General features: G+C 37.6%; 1 long non-coding RNA gene across 1 annotated transcript in view; it reads right to left on the bottom strand.

Moving 5' to 3' along the window:
- Window positions 1-17,892, bottom strand: part of LOC122483280 — a 758,009-nt gene extending 740,117 nt beyond the window's left edge. The window contains exon 1 of the long non-coding RNA XR_006297374.1: window positions 17,517-17,892. This is a non-coding gene — a long non-coding RNA (uncharacterized LOC122483280). The remainder of the gene's footprint in view (window positions 1-17,516) is intronic.
- Window positions 17,893-18,257: the final 365 nt, after the last annotated feature.

Below are 18,257 nucleotides of genomic sequence, written 5' to 3'. Positions count from 1 at the left end.
TCCCAGCTTATGACTATAGCTTTAATAATAAGAGAGAAGCTCCAGCAGGGACAAGGGCAATTAAAACCAATCTGAAAGCATGCAAATGAAATGGATTATAAAACAACTAAAGTAAAATTACCTAAGGAAACATTTGTAAGAGCGATTAAAGACTTGGTATAGGCTGATTAATCATATTTAGAAGTGAAAAAAAAGTATTCTGAACAAATGTAATTGCAAATAAGTAAATAACTGCTATTTATTTGAACATGTATTCTTTCTGATATAAGTAATGTTTCACATAATATACTATCAGAAACATTGATTTAATGGAAGAGAACATGGGACTAGGTATTGTGCCATAACATCATTTTGGTATTAACTTGCAGTATAAATTTGGACCACCACTACCTGTCCCTAGTAAGGGAGTTGACCTAGAGAAGCGTTTCTTAAAGTATGGCTCTAGACCATCAGCCTCATCCTCATCATCATTTGAAAACTTGCTAAAAATGCATATTATTGGGCCCTACCTAGACCCACTGAATTGAAAAATTTGAGAGTGGGGTCCTGCAGTCTATAATTGAACAAGACTTCTAAGTATATCTGAGGCACACTAAAACCTGAGACCCACTGAACTGGACCAACTGTAAAGTGTCCCTAATATCAATATTCTCTGGTTATGTAAGGTATTTCCCAAAATGGTTTAGCTCATGGTCAGCTACCTTCCTCTTCTAGGACCTATGTAGCTCACTAAGAATGTAACCATGATATTGAGGCACCTAGGTGGCTCAGTTGGTTAAGTGGCTGACTCTTGGTTTAGGCTCAGGTCATGACCTCATGATTGGTGATTTTGAGCCGTGCATGGGGTTCTGTGCTAACAGTGTGCACCCTGCTTGGGATTCTGTTTTTCTCTCTCTGCACCCGTCCTCTGCTCTCTCAATTGCTCTAAATAAATAGATAAACATTTAAAAACAAAAAGAAGGGGCAACTGAGTAGCTCACTTGGTTAAGTGTCCAACTTCTGCTCAGGTCATATTAGAGTTCATGAGTTAAAGCCCCATATCAGGCTCTCTGCTGTCAGCATGGAGCCTACTTTGGATCCTCTGTCTCCCCTCTCTCTGCTCCACCCCCACTCTCACACACTTTCTCTCTTAAAAATAAATAAACATTAAAAAAAGAATATAACCATGACAATGACATGTGAGAAAGTGTCAGGAGATGAATATTAAGAAATTGGATACATTATGGGAGACTATTAAGACTTTATACTTGGGGGCACCTGGGTTGCTCAGTTGGTCTCAACCTACTGACTCTTGATTTCACCTCAGGTGATGATCCCAGGATTGTGAGAAAGAGCCCCACAATGGGCTCCAGGCTAAGCATGGAGTCTGCTTAAGATATTTTGTCTGTCTCTCTCTCTCTATCTCTCTTTGCCCCGCCTGCTCCTCCCCCACTTGCATGCATGCACTCTCTCTCTCTCAAATTAAAAAAAAAAAAAAAGACTTTAGAATCAGACTGACACTGATTAGGAGGTATAAAAATGAGAGACACTGTCTCTCAAAAATTTGAAGTTTAAAATAATTTAGAATAAAAATAACATATTATCAAAGTAATGAGGTCAATCACAGACTTAAGATATTGGGACATTAGAGATGGGAAAACCTTAATTCATTTATGCTATTATTTGTTGATAAAAAATCTGAATCACAGATAAGAGAAATAAATTGTCTCCAGTCAGCTTGTGAGAAAATAAAAACATGCTGAATCTTCATGTAGCAGGTGATTTAAAAATATTTGTTGAACTATATCAAAAAGATTTGTGGAGTGGAGGTAAAACAAATTAGTTTCTGTATGTGCACGATTCTGTGCACTTCTGGAGCAATCTGGATGTGGCTTTAAAACATTCATGTAGGAATCATTTACTATGTCACTGCCTAGAGACATTTTTGGAACTTCTAGGATTAGCTTTCAACTTAAAATTATCTGGAAATGAGTCATGTTCAATCTATTCCATCATATCTTTATTTCTCATTATGGCATGAATCAGAAAGTTGGTCACAGGTCTCTATACACAGCTGAATCTTATGTAACCTTAGCTACAGCTGACCACAGGTCTGGTCTCAATGCCTGAAAATAATATAAAACAAAACAACAACAATGACAAAAACAGAAGAAAACCGTGGTTTTTGAATACTTATAAAGCATTACTACATGTAGCTCTATTTAATTTCTCATGAAAACATTATTGAAAGAGATAAATCATCTTTTTTGATGTTCAGTCATTAAGGTGAACAGCGTGCTAAGTACTGTATGATTTAATGAGGCCACATAGACTCTGCTCATGTATGCCAATTAAAAAAAAATCATTCAACATACATTTTGCACTTTCTATTTGTCTGGTCAAAGTGCCACACCTTGAGAATATAAAGATGAATAAGACAATATCCATGTCTCAATCACTGTTTTTTTTTAACCTAAGCATTTATAGAATTCATCAATTCATTTTAGTAACCAGCTCTATGATAACTCAATTCAGAATTTCTAAGGTAATATAAGTTACGAATAGTTGTACCAATCGCTGGATACTTAAGCAAACCATAGTTAGAATCCAGGCCCATTAATGTCTGAATATTTCTGATATTTCAGGTAGATAATTACATTAACAGACTATGTATTTCACTTCTTTTTTAAAGCAAACCTATGACATAAATATTACCTGTATTTTGTAGGTAAGGAAATGGAAAACAGAAACCTTCGGTGACTTTCAAAGTCATACTAGAAGTGAATGAGGGATCTAGGATTCACAGCCTGGTCATATTCTGAGTGCAGAGATTTTTTTCTACTCATTTAGAACATTTTGTTTTTTAGGGGAAAAGAGAGATACATAGAAGAATGATAAGGAAAGGAGAACAAGAGAGAGAGACAGAGAAGAATGTAGGTATGCAATTCTTCATACATAGGGGCAATACTTGGTCTATTTTGATAATCAAATAAATATGTGTCAACCTAGACATCACCACAATTCTGAGGGGCAGGAATTCTTAGACAATATAGAGAAGTAAAAAATGGAACATTTTTTATTCTGTTACTTTTGCAGTCTCAAGTCATCTAGGTCTTCTAACATATATTATATTTATCAGTTGATGGACTGATGAATGGATAAAGATGTGGTTTACATATACAATGGAATACTGCCTGGCAATGAGAAAGAATGAAATCATGCCATTTGCAGCAATGTGGATGAAACTGGAAGGTATTATGCTGAGTAAAATAAGTCAGTCAGAGAAAGACAGATATCATATGTTTTCACTCCTATGTGGAAGTTGAGAAACTTAACAGAAGACAAGAGGGGAAGGAAAGGGGGAAAAATAGTTACAAACAGAGAGGGAGGGAGGCAAACGATAAGAGACTCTTAAATACAGAGAACAAACTGAGGGTGGATGAGGGGGGTGGGGGAGAGGGGGAAATGGGCGATGGGCATTGAGGAGGGCACTTGTTGGGATGAGCACTGGGTGTTGTATGTAAGCGATGAACCACGGGAATCTACCCCCAAAACCAAGAGCACACTTTACACACTGTATGTTAGCCAATTTGACAATAAATTATATTTTAAAAAATGGAAGGGAAAAAAAAGACTGAACATGGTTTAGAGTTGTCTCTCTTCTAGGTTTTCTCATGGGGCTACAAAGATAAAATTCAGGAAGTCAAACTCTAGGATCAGAAGGAGAGACAGGGAAGAAGCTTGAGATCCTCTTTGTCCCAAATCACATAGCTCCTGTAAGTGCAGAACTTACCAGGCCTGATGGGGTCCTGGCATTGGAAACGCCATTGCTGACTCCAACCACAAGTCCAGGTAGAAGCAATGGATGTATCAGTTATGCCTTTGAGGGAAGACATTTTATTTTGCAGAAATTCAGCATCCTGGGGGGGAATATCTCAGCAACCCAAATGTAAATCTAAATGCCACTTATGGAATTACCGTTTTGTTCCATAGCCATAATTTTCCCCTTCTTCTGCACTCTAACAACAATATGGAGATGGGAGGGATCCAAGGAAGAATAAAGGGTCCCATTCCTTTCTCCAGGTAAGTTAGAGAGAGACACTCCCCAGCCTGAGGCAGATCCACTCCAAAGGCCAGTGAATGAGGAGTTCCTGGGGATACCAAGAACGGTGTCTGGAGCTGTGGTGACATAGGACAGAGAAGAGAAGAATGCCCTGGAATCACCTGGTACTACTGCTCTCGGCCTTGATTCTGACTACGAAGAATATCAGGAAGTTATGCATCAACCAGAACTGACGACGTGATGATTTGTGAACGCAGGGGGAGAAGACAAGGGAGGGAAGGTGACAATAAATCGACCACTACAATAAAAATAAATACAATAAACAAATAAGATATATTTTACATATCATTACTTGATTTAATTTTAATAATATTTGTTTTAAAAAATCATGCCACAGAGAGAAGGACAGCCATGGAAAGTAGTATGCGCTACAATCCAGAGAATCAAATTTTGGAATCTAAATAAAGTCGAATTCTATTAGGATATCATTTACCATAGAGAAAGGACAGAATAATTTGTCATTCACATAGACTGGTTTTGAGTAATCATAATTATGAATTTTGTAACACCTCCTCGGACGAATCTTACTCTTTGGCAGTTCAAAATTATTCTTCCTATAATGTCCCTTTCCCTACAGAGAATCTCCAGAAGCTTACATAGAGAATCACAAGTTCACCCATAGATAGAAGGAATAATAACATTTTCCTTTTTCCAGCAATAAGAAATGCAATTATTTATTATTATTATTTTTTTGGAGACAGAGAGAGAGAGAGAGAGAGAGAGAGAGAGAGAATGAGAATGAGTGGGGGAAAGGCAGACAGAGAAGACGAAAGAGGATCCAAAGCAGGCTCTGTGCTGACAGCAGAGGGCCCAATGCAGGGCTCAAAATCATGAACCATGAGATCATAACCTGGGCCGAAGTCGGAGGCTTAAATGACAGAGCCACCAGGCTCCCTGAAATGCAATTATTTTTAATTGCCAGAAAATGATACATTTTTGGAAAGTTGGCATCTTTGCCAACTTGCAAAAACACTGTCACAGTCCATTATTGCTTTGAGGTATCTTTGAGGAGCATGTCCCTCTGGCTTAAAAATTCTCTAAAGCTTCTTAGTATGGGATAGAATCTCTCCACATTTGGCACTTGCCCACCTCTTGCAATATCATACCATTGCTCCTCTCCATATTTTCCCTGTCTTCATTGTCTTAGTTTCCAAAATAAATAAATAAACAAACAAACAATAAATAAATAAAAGCAATTTGTTCTCAGATCACTATAAATGTTGTATTGGCCGTAGGGTCTGAAACAATTTTCACACTTTTCTTTTTTTTGGCCTTGTAAATTTCTCCTTCAAAACCTAGGTGAAAGTTGTAACCTTTGTTAAACCTTCTTTCAGGAGAATGGATACTTAGTACTATGGTATCCTGCTTTCATTATTCTGTCATAGCACAGGCTATATTCTTTTTCTAGTATTTTGTCACTTGTCCAAGCTCCTCAGCTCAGGGGCCATACTATAGTCTTCTCTATAGTTCTAACATCGTATGCAGAATTGGAAAACACGTGTTGATGTCATGTGTTCTAAAGAATAAAGGATTATATGAAACACAATAGGAAATAAGGAAAAAATGGCCTCTGTGAGATTTTTCCCCCCATTATGGAGATGGAAACAAGAAAGTTATACCTAACACTTAGATAGCACTCACTATATGTCAAGCACTGTTCTAAGTGCTTTGTATACACATATGAATACATTTAATCCTCATTCTAACTGCATGAGGAAAACATTATTATCCCATTTTACAAATCAGAAAACTAACACATACACAGAGGTTAAGTAACTTACTTACCATCACTCAGTTGGTGCATAGAAGCATACTATAAACCAGGCTGCAAACACCATACTCAACTACCTCTCATAGGCCCTAAGAAAAAAGTCTAGAAGTACTTCAGAAGCATGCATTCACTTAGCTGCACTTGCTATAGTATGAGCTTTAGTTAACGAACTAAGCATTAATGAGCTGGGGCTAGATCAGAGGATAAAGGAATAGCTACGCTCTGGTCCTAGAACTATTACCAATTATCAATGAAGCTAAGGTCTTCTGGTTAGGATTTTTGTGACATTTTTGGAACTTCCCAGGATCTCAATTTCCTCATTCTGAAAGGGGAGCAATCACAGCCCCAAATTCATGGGATTGATTTGAAGGTGAAAATAGACAACACTCATGAGATGCTCAGCACAGAATCTGCCACATGAAGATAAAGTTGAAACTAAACAATCAAAAACACTGGCGTCCCTATGCTGACCTCTGTCACCACCACCACATTTGACTGGTCAGGAATTTGCATGGCAACTATGGCAAGAGAGAAAAGGGAGAGACACCGTAAAATGGGACGAAGTGAAGGTGAGGCACTGCACCCTTTAATCTTGCAAGCATCTTTTTTTTTAAATAAAAAGTAGTAACTTGAGTATCAAAGTTGTATGACACAGTCATATGAGTAACCTGTAGACTCCCCACATTGCCTCTCTGAGGCTGCCTTTCAAATGTCACATCAGCTCAGTACTTCACATCTTGTGACTCATAATGTTGTATGAGCACTTTATTCTGACCATCCATAATACATCTGAATCTGACCATGATCTCAATTCCCTCTACTCCTGCAGAGAGACAATTCATGGACTGAGTTCTTGAATCACAATCTTAGATTCAATTTCTAAGTTTTTGTTATTTTTTTAAACTCTCACCTATTTTATTCAATGTTTAGCCAAGCAAGAGATTTAAATTATGCACAACCTAGAGACACGAAAATGAAAGCAAGCAAAAGACATTTCTCTCAAATGCTCAGCTTGTACTCACGTGCAATAGGCTGTATGTTGGAATCATACAGAACCTTCTGTGCCGTTTCTCTTTCCCTTCCCTAAATGAAGACTCCGAAGGATTAGAGGAAAGAAGTAGTCTGAGGCCACCAAAATCAGGATATTGGTGGCCCTTTAACATTCCCTAAAAATATACACTTAATATGAATCCAGTTTATAAAACCTTTCCCACAGCTTATGAAAAAATTTTAAGCTCGTAGTTTTACTATGTTATTTTGAGTTGTGTTGTCTGAGACAAAAATACTAACAGACAGATTTAGAGAAAATGTTTGTTTTTACATAGTCATACATCCAATCTCTAAGTTTATGGAATAGTTATTCAAAATCCTTTGCCACTACCCTCATTCTGTGTCTTCCCTCCCCATGGCAAACTGAAAATATAACTGAAAACAAATCAAATATTCATCAGCCTAAAAAACACCTCCTCACTTGTCCCCAGGAAACAGCCACCAGGAGAAATACAGTAATATTACATTTTTTTTAGAAAAAACCCAATATACAGCACTGACTATAAAATTCACTTGTTGTATGTTATCTTTATTTTTCTAGAATCCTATAATTCATAACTAGTGTTTCTAGTTGTTTTTCTTAATTAATCTAAATACCAGCTGCCTCTTCCTCAGATGATTTTATTTAAAACAAAAACTCACAAAATTAATTTTACCTATTGGCAATATACTGTGATTTTTATTCTTTTGTGGGTAATTATGACTTCTACTTTTAATGGGTTTTTTTGACCAATTCTGATTATATCTCAAAATGGCTTCTTAAATGCACTCCCAAATGCAAAATGTCAGATGTAAAGAAGAAGCAAGTTTGGAATTTACTTCTCTAGCAATGATACAATGTTCCTGATAGAGTAGGCAGTTAGCCAGATACGAGCAGGGAACAGGAGTTTTCCAACCATTAAGAAGGGCAGAAACAGGGAGCCTGGGTGGCTTAGTTGGTTAAGCATCTGACTTCAGCTCAGGTCATGATCGAATGGCGGTTTGTGATCTCAAGTCCTGCGTCCAGCTCTGTGCTGATGGCTCAGAGCCTGCAGCCTGCTTCTCTCTCTGCCCCTCCCCAACCCTCACTCTGTCTCTCGCACTCAAAATAAATAAATAAATAAATAAATAAATAAATAAATAAATAAACAAACAAACAAACATACATTAAAAATTTTTTTTAAAAGACAAGATGAAGGAGAAGAAGGGCAGAAACAAGTTTCAAACAGCAGGAAAACACCAGGAACACACATGAGCTCTTCTCTATAACAACTGCCCTACAGTAACCTATACCTTCATTAAATATATTTACATTGTGATTTTGACACTCTTTGTGGGGGATGGCTGCCATGACACTTCTGATAAGGACCATATGGGGCCCAACCCCTCCCTCCCGACCTGTAGGGGAAGACCCTTAGATGATTGGGGGCAACCCGAGTCAGAGACCACCCGAGCTATGACCCATAACTCTTACAGCATAAAAAATGAAGACAACCTGACCCTCAGTGCACTTGCTGCCTCTGGGCCTGCCTGTTCTCCCATCTTGAGAGAGTACTTTCACTTCAACTGCTATTAAATTCTTACTTACTTCAGAGTTTGTCTCTGAATTCTTTCTTTGCTGAACTCAAAAGCTGCTTTGGGGGTGGGGACAGGACATACTACTGACATCCCCAAATGTTAATAAAATAATATATTCATCAAACACAGTATTCATATCAAGACTTTCTAAAGCTATTTATCCTGTGGTCTTAACTAAATACCAGGACAAATGCTTGAAAGACTTAGGATAGATGGGATAAGTCCAATTTTTTAGTACTCATAGAGATCACAGAATTAAAAAAAATCATTTAAACAAGAAAAAAATTACCCATATATTTTTTTTCCATTGGTGCTAAAATCTAGACAGAGCTGAGATCCTTTAAAATGCTGAAATAATAAATAATAAAATAAACTAAGTATGTTTGCAATAAAAACAAGAATATTGTGAAGAGACAGGCTAACTGCCTTGGGCCAATGGTATAGTATTTAATAAAAACTGAGAGAAGTGAAATTAACCAATGAATTTTTACTTCCAAGAACAAAAGTCTTCATTTGTACTATAAACGGTAATACAAATGTAGGCCATCAAAGATTAAAACCAAAAAGAGGTAGGATTGTAGCTACAGAATACATACCTGAGCAAAGGTGTTCATCAGATGTAAGAGTAAAACTGCTCTTGGTAATTATTCAAACATTCCAGAGAATAGAAGAATTTCCTAAAGACTAGTGATGAAGAAAAATGAACTTGTAAGTTTATCACCTACCACACAAGACTTTATAATGGATTATTATCCATAGCTTGTAAAATTTTTCAATACTATATAGTGATTATCAGAAGCCTATATAAGTTTATGAGAATTCTTGTCAACAAAACTTTTTTTTAATTGAATCTTTTTGCTAAGGAGTTATTGTAAGACACAGTAATTTCAGTAAAGATTTGATGAAGTCTCAACTGAGATAGATCCTTACCAACAGAAGGAAAGCATGTAGAACAGAGGGTGCACAGTTAGATCCAGCGTTGTACCTCAAGCACAGATGACAATTACTGTGAATGACCGCTTTAATGCCAAAACAAAGGGGGTTTCCTGGCAAGTTGGTGAACTCTACCCTGTTCAACCTCATAGATGTATATGCAGAAGATGTAGAAGACACATTTATTAAATTCATTGATGACACAGGGCAGGCTGACTAATTGAGTTAGATCAGATTCAACACTTAAAAAGGCTTCAGTATGAAGGATCTGATAATGTCAAATTTAGTTGATTTAAAAAATCCAAGTGCCACTATGTCCAAGGCACAGTGGAACACACAAATAAGACAATCCAAATAACAGAAACCTATTAACAGTCCTGACTTGAGGAAATTTTGTGTTAACAGCTTTCTTAGCAGGCTCAAGCATAGCTACCAAATGGTAAACTGGATATTCTCTTTGATTCAAAAGATCTGATGTAGGGTACCCATGAAAGGACCAAGTCTCTAGCTCAGGACTTAAGAAATAAAGTTACTCAGCTAAGGAGACCCAGAAATGCCATACCTTATATATGGCACAGAAGTTTGCCGTCTTCTGTGACTGTGTTTAAGAATTACTACCTAAAAATGCTAATTCTTGTGTACCATGCCAGAAATGGTGAATAAGAATAATCTCCATGGGAGGTTACAGGAAAGTTATTATTTAAAGAAAAAAAAAAACATGTCAGGCAATGTCTATCATTGTAAAGATTTTGGTAACACTGATCTATGTGAATAGCTCTGAACCTCAAGAAATCTATACAGGAGAGGAGACACAACACACCAAATGTTCACAAAAGTTTCAGATTCAGTAAATGGCTATATGCATGAGAAAGTTACTCTAATTCTTATTAGCCTGTAAGTTATAAGGGAGAAAATACAGAAAGGATTTTAAATGTTGAAAAGTGATTTTTCTCAGAGATATTAACAAAGGCAAGGTTTCAATCGTTATTTAAATCTGTTCTTTTCTTTCACCACCATACCTTTTTAGGAGGTAAATGAGAGTGGCTGATCTGTCTCTCTAGGTAGAAGAGTGTGTCATTTTCATGTTCTCAGTAGGTTTTCTTTTTTACCCAAAGCTGTAGTTGAAGGATGTACCCAATTGAACAGAAACCAAAACGATAGTCCAGATGAGCTGAGACACATCAGTCACATTTACTACAAATGTAAACTCTGTGGCCTAAGATGACCAGGGTAATGATGCCACGTGCTCAGTGAAATCAGAAAGAAAGACAATGTGGAATTCTCATTCCTGTGGGCAAGGTGACACTCCCCTAGAATCTTAAGATAGAGACACATACAAAATTGGTAGGTATGTAAGGTAGTATGGCATTTCCTGGTTCTCCTTAGCTGAGCAATTGTATTTCTTAAGTCCAGAGCTAGAGACTTGGTCCTTCCATAGGTACCCTATATCAGATCTTTTGAATCAAAGAGAATATCCAGTTTACCATGTAGTAGGTATGCTTGAGCCTGCTAAAAAAGCTGTTAACACAAAATTTCCGCAAGTCAGGACTGTTACTAGGTTTTTGTTATTTGGATTGTGATAACCATTTTATATCCAATCAGTACAAAGCAAAATTCCTACAATATGAAGGAGCATTGGGCATATTATTGTCCTTTTTGTATTGGAATTTTTTTTTTTTTGATCGTTGTTACACTTAAGGACAATAGTAAGGGATTCCAAAAAACAGCGAGAATAGTGGAGGGTAAAACAAAACAAGAAACAGCTGACTCGTTATGAAGAATAATGGATTAGAAACTTTCAGCCTATAATTGAAGAAAATTATGAATATATGATATAGTCATCACTGCTGGGTATTTGAAAAGTACTATGAATAAATGGTCTAACAATCTCTGTTCCCATGGTATATCACAATTGAGTTGTTCTAAATGACACATTTTATTTAGAATGATTAAGCACTATCCTATTTAGTATTCAGTAAGACTATTTATAACCACTTAAAACTGCTTTATTTTGGGGGTGCTGGGGTGGCTCAGTCAGGTGAGCATCCAACTTCGGCTTGGGTCAGGTCTGTAGGTTCAAACCCTGCATCAGGCTCTGTGCTGACAGCTCAGAGCCTGGAGCCTGCTTTGGATTCTGTGTCTCCCTCACTCTCTGCCACTCCCCCACTGGTGCTATCTGTCTCTCTCTCACTCTCTCTCTCAAAACTAAATAAACATCAAAAAAATGTTTTAAAAAGTGCTTTATTTTGGACTACTGAGTACACAGAAGAGTGAGGCGGTTTTCTAAATTATTGCTTCTAATTAAATAATAATGATAGTAATAGCAAATGTTATTATAAAAGCAAATATGTAAATTATTCATAAATAAATATTACCTTGGAAAACAAGCCTAGAGAATAAGAGAGTTTATATTGCCTCACTTGCTCGTTCACAGCTTCAACTGACACATAATAGGCAGATAATAAGTTTCCTTTAAAGACTGGAATAAACTGCGGACTAAGTGGCTCTGAGAAGTGTTCAAGCTGCCTGACCCTGAAGGCATATACTTGAAGGCAGCCTCACTGAGATGTCCTCAGTTTCTAAAGCAAATGAGGAAGGTCCAAAAATATCCTGCTTCTTAGACAGGTCGATTTTTTTTTAACCTGGTGTGATTTATGCAGAGAATCTGTAAAATATTCCAGTTCATCAAAAGTCTAATTTACATACATTTAAAGGACATTGTGGAAAATAATTAACCAAATGTATCACAATTCAGACACTGAATGTTGACTAGGGATTTTGAGACACTTAAATGGAATACTGGGAGGTTAAATCAGCACACTGGATTGCTAGGGGAAAAAAGAAAGAAGGAAGGACGAAGGGAGGGAAAGAGAGACTGAGAGAAATGGGAAGTTGCTTTCTTTGCAATGCTTCATACCCTAAAGTCACGCAAAATAAAGGGCTCTATTCCTTTTTCCCCCTATATTTTATGAGTGAATAATATAATTGTGTTGCTTACCAGCCATCATCTTGAAATAATATATTAGAATGATTATAATACTGTGTGCATCCTGTAGCACATCTCGAGGTCTAGCTTAGAGATTTACAAGGAGAGAAACATGTGGCTTGTGAAAATCAAACTAAATTCCCATCAAAATTGTACTCCCCATCACTGATGCACATGGGAAAAATCTCAAATGAAATTTTATGGACAGATTATAAACTTTTTATTAATTTTCATGAACACTTAAGATTTAGTGGGAATTTCCTAAAGGTGTGAATATTCCAGATTACTAACCCATTATATTAAAAGTATTTAAATAATCTCTTTATAGTTCTTCACAATAACCTGGAAGCTGGCCCTTGATCAACAGAATGATTTTATTATACATAATTCTACTTCGTGGACAATAGATTGAATAAGATTTATGAGCTTCTTTTTACCATTTAGGTTTCAAACAAGTGGAGCATTATATAATAACTTGAGATTGAATCAGGAATTATTAATTTCTGTTTGTAGTCATACTTCAAGCTATCAATAACTTATTTGGAAGAAAAACTTTCAAAGCCATGTCTTTCTACTATTTTTTTTTAAATGTATACAGAGAGTTATTAGTTTATACTGGCTGTGTGCTCACATAAATGACTTCAGTTGAAGAACAGCATGGATAAGGCGGGGCTACCTGGAAGGAAACTGACTTCAAGACCAAGAATGCAAATCTATACACTTGATCCTGGCTAGAACCTTCTCTAAATAGTGCCATTATAAAAGAGTGAATAAAAGAATTAACCGAATTACCTACCATTCACCTTCACAAATTTGTTTTTCTTTTTGATCAGAGTAAAATGTCATTAATACAAGGCCTAGTTTAACTGGATCTCCCCTACCTGCCCCCAATTCTTCTAAATTGGAAGTAACCATCTGGAGTAACCATGTCCTTCATTTGCACAGTACTTTCGCACTTGCTTATATATTTAGAGAACCCCATTCCCAAAGGCCTTTGAGCTTCCAAAGAGTTGTTTCCAGGCAATAGCTATGCCTCCTATTCCAATGCCAATACTGATCTGAAGTACTGAAAGAGAGAGCTATATTGAAAAGAAATAAGGAAATAGGACATGGGCTGTTGTAGTTTTGATAACAGATTACACAGAGTCTTAAAAAGGCATAGGAAATGATACCTACTAACTCTACTTTGATATAGAACAAAGGAATACCTTTACCTGTACATTTATATTTATTTCTCTCATTCTCTTCACATGTTTACATTCATAGATATATAAATATTTCCTCAAATACAAACATAACTAAGCATACTGAACTATATTTTACATAAGCTATTCAAAATACAGTATAAATATCCTGGGGAAACATGTAATTTTATTGCTTTTTAATGAATTTTTTACATATATTTACACATTAGTATTTATAACATACCTATAAAATATTTATTATTAAGTTCATGAAAAATAACAAACATTTTTAAAACAAATACACACAAGGAAAAATTTGAGGGAAAAGACATCATATCAGGGTAGAAAAATAAGGAATAAAGTTATGAAATCTGTACTTGTAACTAAAATGTTGATTTGAAAAGCAGAGATATCATTGAAGGGAGCTTCACAAAACCAACAACCCTTTGCAATATAACAAAATTAGCAGTGCTCCATCACCTTGGAAGACTCAGCGAAAAATATCAAAATTACTCTTCATCACCACTAGGTGGCTCACTCTCTATATCTATGCCTCAGCAGACAACACCAGTGTGGCCCCAGAGGTTGTAGGCATTAAGATTCTCCCTAGAAAGTACAGGTAGTAGAAAAATGATCACTTCGAAGCAAACCTAATATCTTGAACAAAGGAACACCTGAGCAATCCCCCGTAAGTTATTATCAGAATTGTCTTTACAGACACAGGAGAATTAGAAGAGTTGGTCTTAGACCAGAGACATTTAGAAAGCCAGATGGAAACCTGTCTAATAATCATTCTGCAACCATGCCCAGTCTCATATACCTTCAAATGCATTCATAATGTGGAAGAGATACCCGGGGATGGGGGGAAAGGGTGAGAGAAAGAAAAGAAAGCAACACCTTAAAAATTCAAACAACAACAAGTCACATTATCTACTTTTGACTGAATTTGGATTTAGAATGGGAGAAAAGTTAAGGATTAGGGAAATAAAAATAAGCCAGCAAAGATGGGAAATTTAACGTGTAGAGAAAGTTCACTTTTCTAGATTTGCAAGATTGCTCTTAGCAATCAGTTCCTCCACCAAACTGCATTTTAGCAGAGGGAATGTAATAGGGCAGTAGCCACAGAAACTTGTAATACCATCCAATGTATTGCTATAAAAAGCTTTACCATCTGGATCCTAATTCTCTTCAATATTGAAACTGTAGAGCATTTTCTTCTCTTCATTCTAATTTACAGCTATCACTCAGTGCAGCCCTGAAGGGTGCATACAATATGCCATTGTTAGAGCTAGTGTATAATCCAAGGCAATTTGGGGAAAATCAGCTTGTAAGTGTAACTGCATGGTTTTCTCAGTATTCAGCACCTTTTGTATTTCGTGAAAGCTTATAAATTCTGCCTATATGTTTTTTTCTTCTCTTCCTTTTGCCTTGGTCAGAATAGGTCTGTAAAAGTTGTCATGCATGTATAGAACTGCTTGTGGACTGCACCATCAACTTCATCCCACTGACAGCTGAGAAGTTAAATGTGTATGATCTAACAGTACTGAATATTAACCTACTTCTTTGATGGAACCCATAGTATCCCTTTTTTGCTTTTATTAAAAAAATCCCCCAAAACATCAATTCACCAAGCTACCAAGGAAAGGAATACAGAGAAGGAATAAAGATACAGACACAGAGGAGGAATAAAACTATTTCAAAATTAAGAAGGCTTGTGACTAGAAGCCACCATGGTGACAGAGGAGTCATCACCTCTGGCTGCAAATAAAATGAAATTGATTCCCTCTCAGCAAAGACAGCTCAGACCGGAGATCCATAATGTGCAAGCAACTGGCTAACTTTTCATCTGCCCCACAAATCTAGATTAGAGAGGAGATGGAGTAAGGGGAAACAAGAATAAGAAGCTAGCTCAACATATGAATTAGATTACCTCTCACCTCTACAAAATGCCTGGTTAAGATCACATCTTTGGATGTTTTATGTTGCTTGCCGCATTAGTCATTACGGACAAAAGAAAAATAAAAACAGAGAGTGTGTTCTCTCCCTCTCCAAGATTCCATTCAAAGTACACACCACCCGCCCAACATGAAAAAAAAAAGTTATGTGTCCTCAATCTCCCCAGCTATTTCTGATCTCCTAATATTACTAAGAGCAATATCAATTCCTTGGACTAAGTCATCAGCTGCCACAGCACCATGGAGAAAGTAATATGAGTAGGCTTATCCCAAGTTTGAATATGAAGCAAAGTGTGGAGTAACAAAAAGTAAAGTTGTGCTTTTTTGGTATTGTAACAGTACAGCAAACTGTAGAATCTTTTTGCCAAATTACTTTAATAGCAGCCTATGCAGAAATCTTAGATATTTGTAGGAGCCAAAAGCAATGACAGAAAATATTACGTTAAATATTTGTCATGGGCTAAAAGTCTTTGTTGAGCACTGCAGAGGGGTCTGTTGCATTAAACATTAATGACATGTGAAGAAAGCAACTCTTTTTTCTTTCTTCTACCTTCCAAAGGGGCAGCAAATAGCCTCACACACATGGTTTTTTTGCTCAAGGGGTCCCTGGAGTTATCAGTGGAGAAGATACCTCGCTGGCCAACCTTGAAAATTCTTGATCCCGGGTGATGCCTTGACTTTCAAGCATAAAGCTAGATCTGCCTAAAGTTACGTGCCATGTTCCCACATCAGAACTGAGGTCATGCATGTCAAGACAGACATACCTTCAAGATACACTGTGGCTTAGAGGCACTTTCCAGAAGGATAATGGAAAGACATATTAAGTTTTACAAGTGCAGCACAATACAAAGTGCTATCTGCAAAAAGTCACAAATACCTACATTGTCTGATTAATTTGCAAATTATCACAAACTCTTATAAGACCTCACTTTTGAAGTCAGTGGTAATTCAGTCATTAACCTGACTTACATACGGGATGCATGCCTTCTAAGTAATATTTCTTTATTATTTCATTTCAATCCAACTGGCTAAATTATGGCTATTATTCTCTCATAAAACTCCCTGTGAGATAATATGCATGAAATGATTTAAATGAATATTAAGAGATGGAAATGTTTAACAAGTTGTTGAAACGTTTCTCCAATAATTTTCCTTTACTGAGAATTGTGGACAGGAAAAGGGGTACAGTTAAGAAATGTTTGGGGTGACAACAAGTGCAGATTAAGGTCACTAAGGGAAGCAGACTCAAATCAACAAACCATAGTCTGTTTGGAGTTTCACAAAGATAAATCTGATAGTAAGAACCCCCTAAATGCAATCCTGGAATCCAGCGCCTATTAGCAGAAGATATCCCCTCCAGTCAATTCCTTACCGTGTTAATTAATCAGTTTACCCCCCTTACCAAAACAGACTTCTCTCAACCCAAAACTTCTCTTCAAATCCACATTCTCCAGATATACATAAGAGCCCAAACAGATGAAAAGACATTTGCTTCCTGGCTTTCTCTGACAAATACAGCGATTTGCATGAATATTAAACTTCTGTGATTCAGCAACTTTCCTCTTGTCTGCATATCACTGCATGTTAAATGCTGAGGAAGAGTTTGGATCACTTGGCTTTTATTTTAGGAGTCGGAGGTAGGTTTTCCTCAGCCAAAGGAGAGCATATTTAAAGGTCTCCAAATCACACATGCAGAGTTACATAACAATTGTCACTAACTCCAAAGGTTGGAACCACACAGGCGCTAAATGTGGAGTTGCCTATGAATCACAAACTGGAGCTGAGTTTCCTATTTGCAGAATATTTATAAGGGCGAGGAGAGAGGAGAGTTAACCATCTGCGTCGAAACTTTAATCAGAACGAAATCACTGCCGAACTACCAAACCCTCCTCGGCCTGCTTGCCAGGGTGAAAAAGTCTCCAGCCGTTAAAGTGAATGCGGCGAGAGGGAAGGTTCCCAAAAAACTGCTGGCGCCTACCTGAAAGTGGCCGGTGAGGCAGCTGGCACGGCGGGAGAGAGGAGCAGGAAGCGGTGTCGGCGTCCTCTCGGAGCACCCTCCTCCCCAGGCTGACCGGCTTTGGGAAGAGGGAGCCCTCTTGCTGGGGCCGGGGAAGAGGCAGCTGCCGGCCGGGTGCCTCGAAACCCGGCTCGGGGCTCCGCTGGCGAATCAGGCAGCGCCGCCGGGAGCTCAGCCCGGGAGCTGGGGCTGCGCTTGCTAACGCCGCCTCACTTGAGGGATAAGCGCTGGGGTGCGCGCGTATGCGTGAGCGTGTGCGTGTGTGTGCACTAAAGTGCCGGCCCCAGGCTGAGCCGATGTGTTCTGCATACTCAAAATGCTCCTGCGGGGAGGAGGTTCCTCCGCACAGACCCCAGCGTCCCCGCTTGAGGAATCAGTCCGCTGACCTTGCTGCTGGGGATTCTGGCCGTACAGCTCACTCATCAATAGATTTAACAATCAATCAAATAGAGATGTGATCAGCCTTGGATAGAGACAACTGCCTCCCGCATACGCACAAGATTAAAAGAAAAAAAAAAACGTATCTCTACTCAACATTTTATAGCTAGAATTGATTTTTTTTTCCCTTTAAACCCCTATGTCTTGAGCACAAAGTCTAATTGATGAATCCCGAAGTTAAAACTTTTCAGGTTGTTTTCCTAGGCAAGATAGGCTCTTACCTAGAAGGCAATTCAAAACATTAATTCCACAGAGAGCTGCAGA

This window comes from Prionailurus bengalensis, chromosome D1 (genome assembly GCF_016509475.1).
Source record: "Prionailurus bengalensis isolate Pbe53 chromosome D1, Fcat_Pben_1.1_paternal_pri, whole genome shotgun sequence".
Lineage (NCBI taxonomy): Eukaryota > Metazoa > Chordata > Mammalia > Carnivora > Felidae > Prionailurus > Prionailurus bengalensis.
This window is presented reverse-complemented; position numbering and strand designations above follow the sequence as displayed.